Source organism: Amblyomma americanum, chromosome 1 (genome assembly GCF_052857255.1).
Source record: "Amblyomma americanum isolate KBUSLIRL-KWMA chromosome 1, ASM5285725v1, whole genome shotgun sequence".
NCBI classification, from domain to species: Eukaryota; Metazoa; Arthropoda; class Arachnida; order Ixodida; family Ixodidae; genus Amblyomma; species Amblyomma americanum.
The window spans coordinates 116,168,592-116,187,340 of NC_135497.1; positions in this window are offsets into that span (position 1 = coordinate 116,168,592).

Genomic DNA, 18,749 nt, shown 5'->3' on the forward strand with positions numbered 1-18,749 from the left:
CGCATCTTTCAGCACGCGCAACACGTGGCCGCCCCTCGCGCTGCGGGCCGCGTCTTTCACGTGTCTCGGTGCCGTGTTCGCTAGTGAGCTCACATGCGTGGCGTCTGACGGCTGGCAATTAGCAGAGTGGCGGTCGGGTGCGCGCTGAAGCGGATATGCTTGAAAAACAGCGCAAGCGTGCAGCTCTCAGTTTACAGCCGACGAAACCGCCGCTCACGGCGCTCCGAGACCTATTTCGGTGCGCATTTGCGGAGTGTCTGGGCGCGCGCCGGCATCATCACGGCGGGTTTGTTTACGCCGTCAGCGAAGTTCGGTACAGCGCGTTGTTGCCACGTGCGCCAGCTCCGTGCATGGTGGCCCGGAATGCCGGGCGCCGCCCTGGGCGAGCGTCGTCGCAACCGCGTTCGCAGAGCCCGCACGTGGCCGGCCACCTGACGCTGCCCGTCTCGGCGGGAGCGCGACCGGTCGTGGTGCGCCAATTAGTGGCTGCCCCGGGATCGCGCCAGCCGCGTCTTCGCCTCGGCTCGTGCGCAATTACCCAGTTCCTCTTTAGCCGCGACTCTTGTTACGAAACCGAGCGTCTGAAACGAGCGCTTGCGAAACGGCTCGTTGGCTGCGACAGGCGGGACAACAAACCATGCGCCTTTCAATTGTGACCCCCCTCCTCCTGCCTGTGTGCGTCGCGTCCGACGTCGGATATATCACGCAGAGGCCACTCACAAGGGAATGCACAAATAAGGCGTTCGCGGCGGCAGAAAAAAAAAAGGAAGAGTAAACTCGGAGGGGGAGGATGTTGAAACGGGAAGATTTTGTTCGCAGACTATCCCCGAAAGATTAGTTGCACGTAGCGTAACAGCCAGACGGGCGCTCCTTTCTCCTATTTCTCCCGACGTCTCCCATGGTGGATTAGTCCTTGCTGGCGTCCGTAGCGCGAAAAGAAAGCGCGGCTTCCTCGATGCGGAGGCGGAAATTCTGCTTGCCGGGGTTCATTGTCGCTGGTCGTAACGCTGTCGGCGGAAAGCTGTGCTTGTTAACTCGTGACCACTCCGCAACTTAATGTTGCACAATTCAGCTGCGTTTAGATTCAGGTATTAGATATATTTGCGCATGCGTATGGATATTAATTCCCAAATAATGGGAATAAAAAAAAAAACGACAGGTTGCAGTGCAGCACATTCGCTGATATGTTCATAAGCACTGATGTAATCGTTGTCGTCAAAGATTTCCTACCCTCTCTTGTGTAGTTGGTTACGCAGACGACTGGACAGTAATATATATATAGGAAATTTCCCGCTTTCCCTCTAGCAGAGTGCTGGCGCGTTTGTCTAGTTCAGTTTGCACGCTTGGCTGCCTTTTATTCCACCTTTACAGAGCACTTGCGGAAAGTATTTAGTCACTGACCAAGTCAAGATGAATCAATCTGCACACAGTCATTATTACGTTACAGACTGCAGTTTTAATTTTCAACCACTGGTCTTGTCCCCCTCATTGCGATCAGGGAACACGTACGCGTTCTGAAGCCTGTGGTGTTCCATGCTGTAACCGAAAATTCCTTCAATTAGATTCAGAAATACCTGTTTCTGTCACTTTTTTTTCTGCAAAAGTTTGAAAAGTCCAGCAATCTGGAAAAAATCGAGAAAATTTTGGCTATTAAAATTCACTGAAAACCATGAAGATTCCCTTTCACCTAAAATTCTTTGAAAAAGAAAAAAATTTCCTGAATGGAACGTTTCTGTCCGAAACATTTCCGGAGCCCTTCACTACGGCGTCCCTCATAGCCTGAGTCGCTTGGGGACGTTAAACCGCACCAAATAAAAAATCAAATCAAACCAAATCGAAACATTGTTCATCTTGACTTGGGTCAGTGACTGTAAATCTTTTCATTTTCCGCTCCTTATCCCTGACCAGACGAATTTTCGTCGCATCGTTTACTGCTAAAACACTGTGTGTTTGTTTAAGCCCATCCCAGGCTGCTGCAGTGCGATGAGAGGCAAAGTGTAGATGGACGTTACGAAATCGTATCTCGGCTGAAAAAAAAAAAAAAAATCCAAGCTGACTTAAAACGCCCATCTCTGATTCCTATTTCTCCTCTCATTGACCCGGCAGTATATGAACCTGGTCAGCGCGCTTTTGAACCACTAGCTATTATTGTGGCGAGAATTTTAAGTGAAGGCTATAGCACATTCACGAACTCTGAGCAAGATAATAATTGCAGTCAACATCCACCCGAACGCAGACGTGCGGCTACGAATCAAAGGTACGCTGCTTTCTTAAATACTCAGAGCGTGAAGCGAAAAAGGAAAGCCGAGACGACATTTCTTTGGAACTGCCCACCGTGGCAGGTGGCATTTCAATGATTGGTCGCGAGAGGTCGCTCGGGAAGAGCAACAAACGGCCGGCAGCAATTTTCATTTCTGCTGCTGCTAGGTGGGAAGCGCTCGCGGAGCCAGCAATCACGGAGTCCTCATTTCCGTTTCCGCCGCTTTACGTCACTCTTGACCTATTTCGTCATCAGAGAGTCCCGAGTTTGAATCGTAGTGGCGGGAAAAAGTTTTTCAACTACGGATTCAAATCTCTTTGCAATAAACGTATCTTTCGCTGCCCGACAAGCGGCAACAAGGCCACAAAATGCCGAACTATGGGATTTTACTAACAACAAAAAATGATAGCGTTGTCCTCAGTGTCCCTTTAATACGGAGCTTAAATCCGATTTCGTCGATCTTTGGCTCAAGCCTGCATGACCTTGAAAACCGAGCCCGCAACTGTACTGAAAACCAAAGTGCTAGCGCACCTATAGTTCGCATTTGGCCTGACCACAGTAAATCGTCCCCATTTTTTTTTAAATTCGAGAACTTGAGAAAGCTGTGTGGCTTTTCTTCGTAGCCGCATGCTTGCGCTGGTGTGGATGTAAATTGTAATTATTTCAATCCAGACTGGGGTTTCCCCTTACACGAACCACTGTTTGTATCGTCAGGAAACCCGTCTTCCTGCCGTCTCTCTACCACGGACTGTACTGCATATGCTTGTCAGGCCAAAGAAGAGGTCGATGCAAAACCTCGTCCCGCACACGGACCTCTCTACCGCGACCGTCGTCCTCTATGCTGCTCGTCGAGCTCATCGGCACTCGAGTTCTCGTTTCATTTTAATAGGGCGGCATTATGAGGGACCATCTCCACTCGTAGAGGAGAGGAGAAGACGCGGGTCGAAGAGTGACTCGGCAAAAACGAAAATGACTAACAACAGAATGACTCAGCAGCAGGTCTGGCGCAAAATGGACAGCCCCCCCCCCCCCCCCCCGAAGAACTGCGCATGCAAAAATGAGGCTTGCGGGAGCTACTCCTCGCATTACTCGCGAAGGCCCCGCGGCGGTGTAACAGTGAACAGTGTGACACATTTTAGGTAGTTACGTAGTCGGAATTGAAACAGAATTGGAGTAGACTGCAGAGTGAAAGACAATGGACTCAGAATTGGAACTAAATCAGCACTGGAATGGATAGGCGAGTGAAAGAAGAATGCTATCGCATTTCCTCCGCGTCAGTCCTACTGATCGCCGGGCAAATTTTTTGGAATTACATTAGCAACGTTAACTGTGAGGGCATAGTGCCCACTAGGAGGGCGCTTTGGGGCACGGAAATCGGTACGCGGGCTACACGGATCGACGCACGTGCCCTCACGAGACAGCGCAGAATCCGTTTTTTTTTTTTTTTCGGCGAGGTCTAACTTGCGCCTCGGTGTCTGGGGCGTTGGGAGTAAGATGAAAAACACGCCTGTCGAGCACCACATCGCCCCTGCCTGCAGCTGGGCCGGCGGTGCTCAACAAGTCCAACACTTTCGTCATCCTTGTCTAAACAAGGCGCTCCTGCCCGCGGGCAGACGTTTATTTGCGGAGGATGGCGTGCCTGTTGGTGCATTGTGCATCTGCGCACTTCCGGCATTTGTTCGGGGAGGGGGCTCTGTTTATTTCTTCGTGGCTGGCAAAGGGCGCTCGTGATTGCCGCCCTAGTAATCCTATATTGCCGGACGATGCAGCAGCAGCCGCCGGGGCCGCCTCAAGTACGCCTTCAAGGGACGACAGATTGGTTTCATTTTCCAACGTCTGCCCCGTTCGCGCAATCGGAGCCCGTCTGGGCTAAAGGCGAAGGCTGGCCTCGAGAAACGCGGAGAGGGGCGCGCTGGGCGAGACCTTCGCCTCTAATTTAAGCGCCCCGGTTGCGCCCCGTGGCCGCCGGCTCTCGGTGGGCGCCGAAAGCGTTTCCGCCCGGCCGATTCCCCGAAGCACGTGCCGACAGCGCGGCTCACGTGGCCGCCAGCCATGTTCGCTCGACCACCCCGGTGGTGGTCGTGCCCCCAGTGGCACACACCCCGCGACGCACGTCACTGCGTCGGATCACTGTTGTGCCCCCCTCCCTCCCGGGTACTTTAAAAGGCGTCTGGTTCAGTTCGCAGAGCATCACGCCTTTTCACGATGGCCGGAGCATGTGACAGCTCTTTGGCTGTTGTTGCTCGAATAATGGCCGAGACTGAGTCATGAGCTCTGCGAGCACTGAAGATGGCTGGAAGACGTTCGTTAGTGAAATGCAAGCTGCCGGGACAGTCGAATGTTGTGAACAAGTCGGCGCTAAAATCAGGAGAGGGCCGGCATAAAGGACTGGGAAGAGCGTCGTGGACACATTTACGAAATGCCTCGAGCCACTTACTTGCATTACGAGGCGAGTGCGTGGCGCGTGGCGTATTATGCGATGTTCCGTGCCCTCCGTGTGGTCGAAATGTGGGCAGCTCGCTGGTGCACCCTTCAGTCGTGTGCATATCGCCAAATCGCTCGCCGACTAGAGGACGACCACAAAACGTCGACAGCGGCTTGATGAAACTATTTAGTATCAGAGCCACTGGTCGCCGTCTGCTAGGAATGCCACTCAGAAAGACTGTGCGAGAATGGCATTAAAAGTGCCGAGTCATGCTGCGTTGCAGAATGACTGAGTCGTGACAACGAGTGTTCACTCATAGCTTGAGCAGTCATTCACTCGTGTAACATGGCCGCGCAGACTCGCAGCGGACTGTTCCCGGGCGCGTCCTTCGGAGTCCTGGGCCGAGCAGTGCTTAGCGTCGGCTCGTATCGTCCGCAAGGTCGACGCGTACGGCAGCGCGCGAGCGGGGTCGGCCGGAAATGCGGGCCAAAGCGACTCTTGCTTTCGAAAGTCCGCCCTGGCGCGTTAGCGGCGAGAACACGCCGGCGTGCATGTCGGGATGGCGAAACCACCACCGCTGAGAGGCATGTTTGCTTTTCCAGCACCCCCCTTCATGCCGCGGGAACCGCAGGGGGCACAGCAGCGTCTGGCGTGCCGACAGCGGCTGCCCCTGTCGCCTGTGGGCGCGCAGCAGGGCTTCGAGGACCAATTCCGTTGGAGCAGGCTCTTCCGCGGCGCTCTCTGCACACAACAAACACTGCGAATGTTGTTGTCGAGGGAGACTTGGCAGTGTCTCAGAATAACTTGTGCCGCGTTTTCGTTGCGACGCGATTACGCTTTACTGCCGAGCCACTCCACTGCGCGGTGATTACGAATGCCTAAAGGATCACGCGCACATGGCCGCGTGGAGCGGGTGTTGTCTACCTTTGCCGCGGCAGTTCTACTCCGCGGTCGGCCAAGCATTATCCATGCAGGTTGCGTGTGACTGTCGGAGAAGCGCTGCTTTGACGTGTACGCGTCGTGATTCGATTACGGCTTCCGAATCCGATTTGCATCATCGCGACGGCGGTGCCGTCATAAACACGAGATGCAGGCGTCGGCCTTGAGACGTCGCGAACACGAGCACCGCGGACAGTCGCGCGTGACAAACATTCCGAGTGTCGAGGAGGGAGCATTGTTTTCGCCGAGCAGCGGGACTGCCTCGATGCGGCCAAAGTGCGTCACTCGGCGCGGACCCTAGTTGGGTGCAACAGACTGGTTGCGCAACGGCGCGCCCCGTCCGAGGCGTTTTCCCCGGCCGGGCCCAGACAGGTGGGGCTCCGGGAGACGCGAGACAAGCCGTCCGTCACGGGTCCGCGACGGCTGCTGCTGCTCGCTGGAGCGTTTGACGCGCGCGCCGGGCCTCAAGGCCCTTCGCCACATTTGCAGCGAGCGCGCTCAGGTCCCGTAAAGTGTGCAGAATGTGACGCAATCGCTCCAACGCGAACGCTGCCGCCACAGCTTTGCTGCACGCCACCGATCGGGCGACACACCGGTGGAAGGAAAAGGACGGACCGAAGTCGACTTCTTCAGTCACGCCGACCGCGTTCTTTTCCCCACGGAATTCTCGCGTGAGACAGAGTAGGGAGCCCTCGAAATTGCGAGCATGCCTCAGCGCTCCTATAGCTAGACATCCTTAGTCCAGGGCGTCAGTTGAAACACGAATCCCAGGGCCACTTTCGCGCGGGCCGTCTGCCAAAGCTGTCCAGTCGTGTCGCGGGGATGCAACTCCAGGGCTGCCATAATCGGTCGCGTTTCGTAATTGCGCTTAGCCGTGTCGTACATGCGATGGCCTGGCAGAGGCGCGCGAACGCGAGTCACGTTACTGCAGAGGCATGATCCGCACGAGACGTTTTCTGCCTCGAGTACCGGCGCGTGAACTTTACGCCGGGCGTTTGCATTTCCGTCACCAGCTTACTCAAGAAGGCCTTTCGGAACGAAGCGCTTCGTTACTCTTGATAGCACGAACTAAGACTGTGTCAGTGGTAGACTGTATACTTTCACTGTATACTACTGTCCGTGAGTTCAGCCAAGCTGGCTGGAACCAGCCGCCGGATCTCGAGAGCCTCCGTGATACGAGGCCCTCCTCGTCGTCTTTCAGCGCCGTTGGCACAACTGGCGCGGTGCGCAGACGGCGCCCGATATCAGTGCGCCATCACCGAGGGTCGCAGTTTCGACCACGCGCTCCTTGCATGTTTACGTTCTTGCCAGCGCGGAAATGGCGCGTGACGTATCGAGGACATTGATTAGTTGGTCGTGTCGAGTATGCTTGCATTCTCCGTAGTTATGCGCCGTTGCAAGAAAACAAAAATACAAAAATAGGCGCTCAGAAGTAGATCTTAGCCCGACTCGGGTAACGAGCGTCGCGACGTTAGCAGATTAAATGCGCGTTTCCCGAACAGTGGCAGAGCTCATTAATTGATGTCCACGAGGAGAGAGGTACTGGGAATTCGACTTCTCGCTAGCGTTGCTTGGAACGTGCGCCGGCCCGCTGTTGCGGGCGTCCGTCGACGGCGTTGCTTCTTGGCAAATATGTGGCGGCATCTTGTTACGGCCGCCGCTCTCGGGTTTTGCCTTCCGTGCGGCCGGCCGCCCAAGGTTGGCTGCGGTTTCTTCGCAGAGGAACGCGTGATCGAAGCCCCAAGAAAAAAACCTTCGGAGAATGCCATTCGTTGCGCAGAATTTCTCTCCGGGGATGAGAATCGTGCCCGCGAAGAATGCTCGCCCTGCGCGCGGCCTTCTGCGGTGCGCCTTCCTGCACTTGTGCCCTGCTGGTGGCGTTCCCGAGAGATCGCACTCGTGCCACCTTCGCCTATGTCGACGGGGCCGGGCGTTTTTAAAACCGCCATGCAGTGCTGCCGCGCGGGCACTATAAAGTTTTCGAAGCTTCTTCCGTGTCCTTTCTCGAGCTTAGGGCGTTACTCAATCGAGCGCTTGAGGCGGCGATAACACTTCACAGGAGCAGCGCGACGTGGTGCATTCTAAGGAGCCGAGGAGAGGTGGCTTTAGTAACAGCTGCAGAGGCCGGTTTTGCAGACAGCATGGCTCGGTACCCGGGGTGAGCTTGGAATGGCAATTAGAACGAGCCCTCGATAGCGATGCTAGAGGCCGAGGGAGCCTTCCACGAGGCGTGTTACCGAAACAAAGAATGTAACGAAATGCGTCACCGGTTACGTCGCAGGAAATCTAACGCGTTGCAGAGCTCGTTACTGGCCGCGATATTTCTGTTCATTTCTCGAAGACCGTCGGAAGTTTTCCACTTCAGTTTTCTTTCATGCATCGACAATGCGAGCTGAATTTAAAATTACGTCCTCTCATCCCTGCAGGATTATCGCTGATGGCGCAAACTGTCCGCTACACTTCACGTTTGTGTTGTTGCTGTTTTTTTTTATCAGATGAAATACCAAACGCATACACACGAAGCGCTCATCAGTGCAACGTCTCAGGATCCCACCACTCGCCCGCTTAACGAGGTGGTTAACCTCTAAAGGAACATTTTTGCGGGCCGTTAGATAGCCAAGTTTGACGCCGTCAGTATTGGCGACAGAGCTGCTACGCAGTTTTTCTCGTGTCTAGTGGCTCTTGTTTTATGCTTCTTTTTCGACCCGTGTGATGAGACTGGTACAAGTGCTAGGAAAACACTTGGGTACATACACGGGATTTCGCCGTTTGTTCGGCTCGCATCGTGCCTGGAGTCGCTGCCCGACTGTAAGAGAAGAGGGCGAAAAACGTCGCTTGTTACCGTCTACGGGGCGCTTCACCGGTGTCACCTTGGGTGACAGAGAGGTCTGTTTTTTTCTCCCTTTGCGGCACGCGCGCTGGTCGCGGGCTACCGTTCAGCTGCCCATTCCAAGCGGCATGTTCGAGTAATTGAACACCATCGTAAATACACGCGATAAGGAGCAGGCCGTTGCGGACAAAGGCAAACGACGGGCCTCGCGTACGTGACCGGCCACCGACGGCGGCGCGGCCGGCATGCAGATGGGGCGGCGCTGGCTCGGTGGCGTCCGAGCAAGTGCTCTTCTTCACGTGGCAGGGGGCATGGATGGGCGAGCCGCGTTTACCGGCGATGCGGACAATGACGCCGCGGGGCTCGAGTGACAGGGAGGCGATTAGAGGTCAGTTGCATCGTGCGTGGCTCGCCGTGAGGGTGGACAGGCCTTCTCGTGAACCCGCTCGCGCCTCGTTCGCGTAGCGCCGGTGCAGTGGTCGCCGACGGTCAGATTGGCTCCCAGAGCGATCACGTTTTCCTTCGCCCGCGTTTGGTGTTGCCAGTGGGTAGTGGCTGCACATCCAGGAAAAACCTGCTGTGCACGGCTGTGGGCCGGACAGCCTCCTCATGTGCCAATTAAAGAGCCAGTGGTTTGCATGACCTTTATTTTACGATTGGATTGGATATGAGGCTTATCTAACGGGCGGACATTAAAGAAAAGTCCTAGCCATGTTTGAGACGCTAAGGCGGAGTCCGTCCCGCTGTGTCGTTTAAGCTATATTACAGTTTTCAAGGCGGCGCTTTGTAGTTTCGACCGCCGTGGCCTCGGAAATGGCTTCGTGTTCGGTCACCTCACTGCCAGCCGCACTGTCCCCTGTCGGTTGTCCAGAGTCAAAATCCAGCGCTTGCGGCAGGGTGTATCCACTCGGTTGGCAGGGATGGATGGAGCGATCGACATGTCAGATCTTCCCGCCCACACATTGCACACATGCTGTCCGCAGTGTCCTTGCCGGCAATCCGTGCTTGCCACTTCTTCGTGTGCGAGGAAAGCAGAAATGCCTGTTACGTATACTTGAAAAGCCTGTACGTGTGGAAGCTGCAACAAAGGATTTAATCGCTTAATGAATGGATTAAATGAGTTAGAGACCAAAAAGCAGTCACGCAAACGCAGCGGAGGGTAAATGAAGGCAGCCAGCTACAACGCACGACGGCGACTCTTTCAGCATTCTCCAGTATCCTTGTCTGTCAGCTGCCGCGTCCACCCTCATAACACCCCTTGCGATCCTTTGCCGCTATGACGACGTTTCTTTTCCCCTGGCACTCACTTCGCCCTTCTAAGAGGTCACTCCTTCTCTAAATTCCACTCCAACGGCTAATCACAGCGCGACACGGCGAAAACTGAGGCAGCGCAAACGGAGCGCCGTGTTTTGCGTGCGTTTCTAGCGCCCGTCCTTTTGTTGCGCTGTGATTACCGTTTAAGTGAACAACTGGCTGCGCCAAACTTCTGCACGTGTACGTTTTTGGCCAGACAGTAATCAGCTCGCGTTTGTTCTCTTATCCATCCGCTATGGTGGTCTCAGTGCCCGTGGCGTTCTAGTACTGAACACGATGTCGCCGGTTCGATTTACGATCGCGGCAACCGTATTCAGATGGTGCGCGTTGAACAATCCGAGGTGGTCGAAATTAATCTGTATCCTTTCACGGTGCGGCTCAGAGCCTTTATTCCCCGGCTTTGACTCGTAAATGTGCTCTTCTGAATCTTAGCGTTGCTCCAATAGTTTACCTCTTCATCGCGAGAGCGACAGAAGCTCTTTAATGAAAAGCAGAGTCGGTGCAGAAACAGCGGCAACAAGCTATATATATATACTTATGAAGGGAGCCAACAGTCACCGAAACCATGGTGCATAGGGGAATGTTTATTTATTTTTTTTTAATGTGTAGTGCTAATCAGTGGGTTAATAATACTTCGATTACTCTATCGCTTAAAGGAAATTACTTACAAAGCAGCAGAAAAAACAACCATGCCGCCGGTGGTATCCGAACCCACGACCTCCGAATATCGCGTCCGGTGCTCTTACCAACTGAGCTACGGCGACGGCTGTCCAATCTGCTGCTCTCGTGGGTACTTATGTTTATTGGGTGTAAGCGAACCTTGAGAGTGTTCACCAGCGCCACCCTCGACCATAGCGGCGGACGTAGCACGTCCTGTGGTGTCGCGGCAACACAGGACGTGCAACAAGGCAAATATATATATATATATATATATATATATATATATATATATATATATATATATATATATATATATATATATATATATATATATATATCCGTTTTGGGAGGCGGAAAGAGAAGCGTGTGCAAAATGAAGTCCAGAGTTGCACGAAAACTCGTCTGGTCGGGGACAATCGTATTAAAACGTGAAAATGCAGACGCCGACCTCCCCCGTTCGGCTTCCGTACGGGAGCCGAAGCTTTTCTTTACTTTACGGGCGGCGCATGCATTTTCACGCTTTCTTTTCGTCGCTCCCATTTCGAGATTTTTTTTGTTGGCCTCAAGCGCTGGTCCTGCAGGTGAGTATAGACAGGGCGGATCCATTGCATATGCATACATTTTTTAGAGATATCTGTAAGCTGATGTTCGTATAACTTTACAGTGCCTGCATGCCAAACGCACTCCAAGTCATTGTATATTTCTGTATCATGATAACGGAGCAGCCGTGAAAGATCTCTTCCCACGCCAACCTTGCCTTCTTCCAGTACAGTCTTTGGCGTCCAGTAGTGTTCCTATATACTCCCTGCGGGAGCACATGCAGGAACACTAGCGTCCAGAGGTTCCTAGCGCCCTCTGTTGCCTCTATAGTACCTTCTTGGACAAACAAAATTTGTTGGGCTACAGCGCCGACGGCAACCATGTTTTCGAAATTGTAAAAACTGATATGGATATTACTTACAGTCGGCTACAACACCTCTCAATAATTAAGGAGCCTAACAGTAATAGTTAGAAAGTTAAATAATCGGTATTAGTTAACCGGCCTGCTAGGTGGTGGTGGTAGCAGCTTTATTCATAGAAATATATGGGTGGGTCTCGGTGTCGAGCCACTCTTCACATCTTTTGACGTGGTCTGTGGCTCTTCTGGCCGGGTTGGAGCCCCTAGTCCAGGGCCCCACTGAGTCTTGCCGCCAGGCAGGCTTTCCGGACCAGTCCTGCCTGGACAGCCAGATCCTCGCTGGAAAGCATCCTCTCCCACTGCTCCGCACTCGGGATTCTGTTTATTGCAGCCGCATTTGTTCTCTTTTCACACTACGTTGTATGAATCAACGTGGCCTTGTCCTCGCACCACGGGCATTTACTGCTATACAGCCCTGGGTGGATCTTGCTTAGCATGTTTAGATTCGGGAAAGTTCCCGTTTGTAGCTGTCTCCAATAGACCGCTTCCTGCTGGTGGAGATTTTTGGCCTGCTAATTGGCACGTCTTAGCTAGTAGCTGTATTCTATATACTACACCGCTAACAATCCTATGCCGAAAAAAGCGCGCTTCTAACTCGGAAAGCATATTCTTAAAAATTGTGTAAAGTCTTATGTGGAGCACCCTGTATGCATGCTGGCGACGCCCAGCGCTCACAATAAGACGAACTGGGGTGATGCACATTGCAGAGTGGTGATCGCGACCTGAAGGAGGCTCTGAAAAGAGGCGCAGTGGATCTCTCACTCAGAGAGGGCATCTCGGGCCACTTAGTACCAAACGCTGCCTCAGCCGCCCCGTGAGAAAGGAGTGAAAATTGGGAAAGCAAATTTATAGCGACAGAGACTGCACATAATCTAGGGCATGCGTGATGAGGTCCAAATGCACCGCATGTTCTCGAGTCTCCGCTGCCGCAGCAGCGCCATAGCGGCACTTTAGCCCAGCAGTTTTTTTTTTTTTTTGCGTTAAGTGGCCAGAAAGACTGAGTGCAGGCCGCGTGAACGTCGTGAAGAAAAACCCCTGGCTCTCACTGTAGGTCCAGTGGGCGTACTTCGCAAGGGCGCGTCATTCGACCATTGGGATGTTCCTCCGGTTTCCGCGCGAGTCAGACGTGTTTTCAATTTTCAACGCTTGCAGCAAATCGAAGGTCGTCAGCACGACCGTGACCGTCGAAGCGACCTTGACGTCATGTGCGCCCTTTTCCATCGCTAACTGTGCTGAGCGAGCGTCCCTGTATACTTCGTCAAGCGCAAGTTTCTGGACGCCGTTGAACAGTTCCAACTCCTTACTGGCTTGTTCTCGGCTAAAAGACTGATTTGAGACGGCCTTCGCGTCGTTTCTGCAGCCGATTTTAATTATTGTGAAAAGTAAGGAACTGTACCTCGACCTTTTTTTTTTTTTGCCACCGGCACATGCGGCGCCTGTACAGTCCCGGTCCTGCAGAAAAGCGCGGAGTACGCGCTCCGGCGATCGAAGTCCTCTCATGAAAGTGAAAATTAAAGGGTGTTGGCGTGCGGTGCTTGTGCGTTCGCGCCACGCAAGTCGTAGGAAGAGTTGGAGCGCGGAAGCGTGCTGCGTGCTATTATATTCTCCCTGAGATTCCACAGCGACGTCGAAGTTGGCGCCGTCAAATCAGCTGGCGAAGCTGCTCGCACGGACGAGTGCCTCGCGCCTGCCGATGGCCCAACAGCCAAGACCTGTGACGGACTGACCTGAGGTGCGAACGCTCTTGAAAATTCAGCCCCTGATTTGCTGACGCCGGCTGTGGCTTTCATTATACGCTGCCGCAGCCAGACGAGCCCGTCCGGAACCAGCTTAGCAGAGGTCGGATCTCTGACCGTTTCGCATCCAAGTGCTGACACCGGCGCACGAGCGAGCGTTTCTTCTCGCGCAAGTTGAACGTGGCACTCGCAGAGCCTCGCACGGGCAACCTTGAAGAGAACAAAAAGAGCACGCCCGACAAGGACGAGTATTCGGAAGACGAGGAGGTGTGCGCTGTTTTATTGACAACGCACGCCCCCTCTGTGTCGCCAAGACGTTGTTTCATCCGGATCGGCGGCGCTGTGCCCCTGAATTCACCGGACCGCTCAAACAGCTGAGATGAGGAAGCGTTTTCGCTTGAACCAGACCGGCCAAGCCCGTGCTAATCCGGGGCTTCGTGCGCGGCGGCCGGAGCGAACGAGGCCAGCGCGTGCCCTTGCCGCGGCCACGCGAGACGAGGAGGACGCGAACTAGTTGGCGTCCTCGCCGGAAATGCGCGATATATCCGCGCAATGTCATTCGGGCGCCTCTTGGCGGGGCGAGTTCTGGCGTGTCCATCTCCTGTCCTGCGGCGGGAGAGATTGCGGCAGCGTCCGCGGGTCCTGGCACGGTCGGTGCCCGCCGGTTGTCTCGCAGCACAGACACCGGCGAAAACTCGCCGCCGCTGTCGCGTCTTTTTTCCCCCGCAGTGATCAGCTTGCGTCAAGCGGAAGAACGCCCGGAATGCGTCACGCGCGTATGACATGCGGCCCGCGTCGATGCACCTCGGATTCCGCCTCCCGAGAAACGCTGGCGCTGAGGCAACGGACGACGTTTGGGCCCAGTCTTTCGTGCTTGCGTGAACCGAGTGCCCCCACGCTGACAGCGCCCGAGCCACTCTCCGGGTCTCTTACAGCGCGTCGCATTGACAGAGCGCCACGCGAACAGTGAAAGCAATGCTCTGGCAGGATCCGTGGCACCAGCTGGCCCAAACCGGTTTTGTTTCTTAGGCCAGCTGGAGATCAGGCGCGAAATGCTATCATTTCATAAGTCATCACGCGCTGACAGTGGAGGCCATGCCAGCTGTGGGGTTAAGAGGGCACAAGAAGAGTTGACCTTCACGCGATGAGCCAGTGCGGTTCAAGAGAGCTAAGCGAAGCACGTGATAGTAAAGTTTGGAGTATGAGCTGGGCGGCGAGATTTTATTTTTTTCTTGAACAGCGAGGACGTACTGCCCAGCTGGATCGAGAACGATACGTGACGTAACCTTCCAGAAATAAAATGATTGCTTTTACATTCTGCGATGGTAGCAACCAGCTCTAAGAAATCAAATTGTTGGGTTTCACGTCCCGAAGCGACACATGGGCTGTGAGGGACGCCGTAGTGGAGAGCTAGTTTAGACCAGCAGCGTAAATGTTTGGGCAAGTTGGTGCGACATGCTCTGGGATGAATGGCGCGGCAGGGAAAGACGTGGACGGAAGAAAAACACACACAGACGCCAGCTTTTAAATTTAGATCACCAGACCAATTTAAGCCACTTGACATCGCACAGCACACGGGCGTTTTTGCATTTCGCCTCAATCGAAATTCGATCCCGTGACCTTGGGATCAGCAGCCGAAAGCTAAAGCCACTGAACTACCGCGGCGGGTAGAGTAGTACTATCGCGATCAAAAGCTTGCGGGACGCGCGAGTGTGCGGGAAAAGAAGAATGGGCGCGGTCACTGAATCGAGTGACCTGAAATGTGACAATGCATGTGGAGAAGTGCATGCTCTATCGGCTGGTAACAGTAACATACGACTTCGTACTGAAAAGTTTTGGTAAAATAAGCTGACGACAGCTCAGTGCTAAGCTCCGACAGCCGTAAGAGTACCAAGAAGTGTGGAGGTGGTGGTGCTGAGCTCACGCCACAGAACTTTCGCTGCATCGACGCTACACCATCAAAACAGATGGGCCGTTTTAACGATGCGACTGAGCGCTGTACAGCGCAGTTTTTTTTTTTTTTTTGGACATGGGCTGTTGCCCTTCAGCACAGCACTGCGCTGAATTTGTACAGCTATAATAAATCCACTACTTTGACAACCACGCAAAAACAGAAGGCTTGCGAAAACGGGCCATTAGCAGCCGCTTCACTAGTGTCGTGGGGCGGAACGCGAGGAGGGCGGCTGACACATAAGCTGACTATAGCTCGTGTGCAGCTTGTAGCTGATCAAATATGTGCCTTACTGCATGTGCTGTTTTCGTGTCTGCGCAAGTAGCGAGAAACTACACGAACGTACAGCCCCCGTCAAAAGTATACAGCCCAAGGGGTTCGCTTCTAAGCTGTCTAGCGGGGCTTCCTAGCACATCTAGCACTCCAAAGCTTGGGACGATTGAGAACGCGACACCATTCCTCTTTCTAGAGACTGCGGTCGCTGAGGATGCATAAGTGGGCAGGCCTCAGAGGGAAACCCTTCGGGCTGTATACTTTTGATGGCGGGTGTACGTCAGTCGATGCGATTCCCCTAGGCGTAAGTGCAAAGTGACAACAGAACGCCGCATACAGTGAAACAGTGAGTCACAGCCGAGCTTTTACAAAGAGCCCGCCTTGAGCAAGAACGCGCTCGTATACACATACGTACACCACGTCTTGTCGCACGCCTGTATATGTCGTCTCAGTTCCGACACTTCACACTAACATCTGTGATGCGTCGAGCATCGTGCCGACGCGGGCTCTTCGCTTGTGCACAAATGGCTGCGAGCGTGTTTATTCAGCCTGCATCACTACACTACGCGGCGATTGTCTGCCAGATCGCGTAAGGCACCTCTACATGCATAGAGGGATCGCGAACACAAAAGGCTGCTCAAAAGCCCGTGAACGCCCTTGACGCCGGCGCCGCCGTTTCATCGCCGTGTGCTGTTGGTTTTGACTTGTACCTTTTCTGCGGGAATCTGTGCGAAGGGATGTGGTTCCGCCTTCGGTACTGACAGGCCTTGGGATGTCTGCGTGGTGCCGTTGTCGAGTCGCTTGGTAGCGGATGCTTTCTGGAGAGCGCCTGGAGGCGAGCGCTACATCGCACCGCGGTGACAGCTCCGGTCGCGCGCGAAGCGGTGGCTGTGCGTGGGGACTTGCTTGGAAATTTGACGACCGTGGGTGTTTGTTTTACAGCAGCGCAAGGGACAAAGGACGAGACAAGTGCACAGACACGGCGCTGAACTTACAACTCTGTCTCTCTGCCGTGTCTGTGCGCTTGTCTCGTCCTTTGTCCCTTGTGCTGCTGTAAAACAAACAAAGTATTGCTTATTAAGCTACATAAGGCGAGCACAATATATTGCTGAAATGGTTTCTTCGTCGCACAATATATGTTGAGAAAGAAAGCGTGCTGCGTGGCTTCACACACGGTGTCCACCTAGCTTGCACGGGTCTGTCACCGGTATTACGAGACGGCTGTGGAAGCGGAATGGCTTGCGCCTAGACTACCATGTCGATAAATGTGCGCCTTCCCGATATAGTTTGGGATCCCTTCGGCCTGGCTATCAGATCAGCCCGGCAAACTTGAAACTTGATATGTGTGCGATGACAACAGCTACGACGCTGTGCTCGAGCAGCAGTTTCGGAGCGCATGAGCGGCTGAAGCATGTCCACATTCTTGGACAAAAATCTTGAATGCTGGAAAATTGTAAGCTTTAGTTATGGAAATATTGAAGGTAGTGGTCCATACTTCCGATGTGTAGCAAAATCTTTCTTTTAAACCTTTTCCATCGCTCGCATGGACTGCCATAGAAAACCAAAGGGGAACGCTTTTGACAATAGCAAAAAAGTTAATAGCAGAAAAATGCAAGCCTGTCTAAGGAGAGATCTGCGGACGTATTGAGTGTTAAAGTGAAATCTTCCAATATATGAAAGAATTGCGTTCACGAACCCTTACCCGTTCAAAAATGCTTTTGTCTAGCGCTTAAGCGACTAGAGACTAAACGCGGAACACCTCCGCTTCTCCTAATCGGCGCACGAGATCGCACAAGGATAGGCGAAAGTAGACTCAGCAGACTGTGGAAGCCTTTTATTTGTGACTGGCCCAGCGCTGATCGTCGACATGCCTGGCAATGACAAAAAAAGATAAAGCACAAGGAAAGGAAAAAGGGGGGGGGGGGGGGGGCAACTTACAGATAAGTTTGAGAACTCACAAAACTCCTGCATATGAAATGCGCGCAACAAATTAATGACTGCTTGCATGGGAAAATATACAGTAAAAAGCTTTCCAGTTGGACACAACTCTAGAGAAAGCGTCGCGGAAACGAAATTCCGAACGTGATTGATATGTGCCTGCGACGCGCCGTTGACGGCAGTGTCTTGTTGCATATGTGTGTGTGTGTGATAAACATGAAATATAGAAATTATGCGCCCCCCCCCCCCCCCCCCCTTTGGGCGCGATAATTGCCGCAGCCCGCGCCCCCACCCCGGCGGCGCGGCGATCACTGTCACCCGCCGCAGAGGGGGGGCAGCGCGCGAGGAGGACGGCGCAACAATGCGGTCCCGCGTGTTTGCGCACGAGTGTGAAGGACGTGCGAGCCGTGCCACTTGACGGCCGTTATCTGCGGCTGATGGGGGGGAGGAATCTAATTGGGAGCGCGACGCTGTCTGGCGCGCAGGCAGGGGGGCCACCTGAGCGCGCCGGAAGTAGAGGCGACTAATTGTTCGAGCTTTCGTTGGGCCGGAATGCGAGATAGACCCCCATTCGCCTCGAAATCAACACCTGTGCCGCTTTGCTTTTGTGCCTCTTTGGGCGCATTCCTGCGTCGGCTCTTTCTGGGGACATTGGGAACGACCACCCCTGTGGGAAGCCGCTGAGTGCAGGGAACGAGAAGAGGGGGGTGAAGGGGCGGGAGCGCAGGAATCCTGCACCTGCACTGCCTGGGGCCTTCTTCTTTGGACTCGTCCGCACGCAAGGGGGAGTCGCGGCTGCTGCCCTCCCTCGCCGGCCGGGGCACGCGGCTGGCCGCGGCCCACTTGGCTCCGTCCAACCACTGGACGCTCAACTTTCCATTTTGCGCCCCTCTCTCAAGTTGCGTCGCCTGATAACCGCCTGCGCGCCGCCGAGACCATGACGCCCGAGCCAGCGTGCGCCTGCCGCGCTCGGCCCGCCCCGGCCGACTAGCTGCCAGGTAAGCCGGGGCCGACACCACGTGCCGCCCAATAAACTGTGGCCGCGGCCGTTCAAACGAGCCAACGTGGCTCGGACCGGAGCCGACGGACCTCGCGGGCCCGCCGAGCGCGCGCGGCAGGGCGCGCTCTTTCGTGCCAGCGCGCTTGAAGGCCGTCGCGGGGCGATGTTTTGTTCGCGTGCCGTGTCATAAATAGGTTACTGGTGGTAAACACGCCGGGTTCTTTCTTTTCCTGCCTGCTTCTAACAATCGGTTTGATATGCGCCTTCCGGAGCCAAGGCATGGACCTGTGAAATGACCGACGGGTACTGTAGCCCACAAGTGCAGATCATTTCAGTACGTGTTTTGGCTCTTGCAGCTGAAATATACTCCCCTTTTTTTACGCATCTGTTTCGAACCTTCTTGCGACAAACGTTGCGTCCTGCAACTGAGGACGAATTTCAATGTGTAATTCTTGTTGTCGGTAC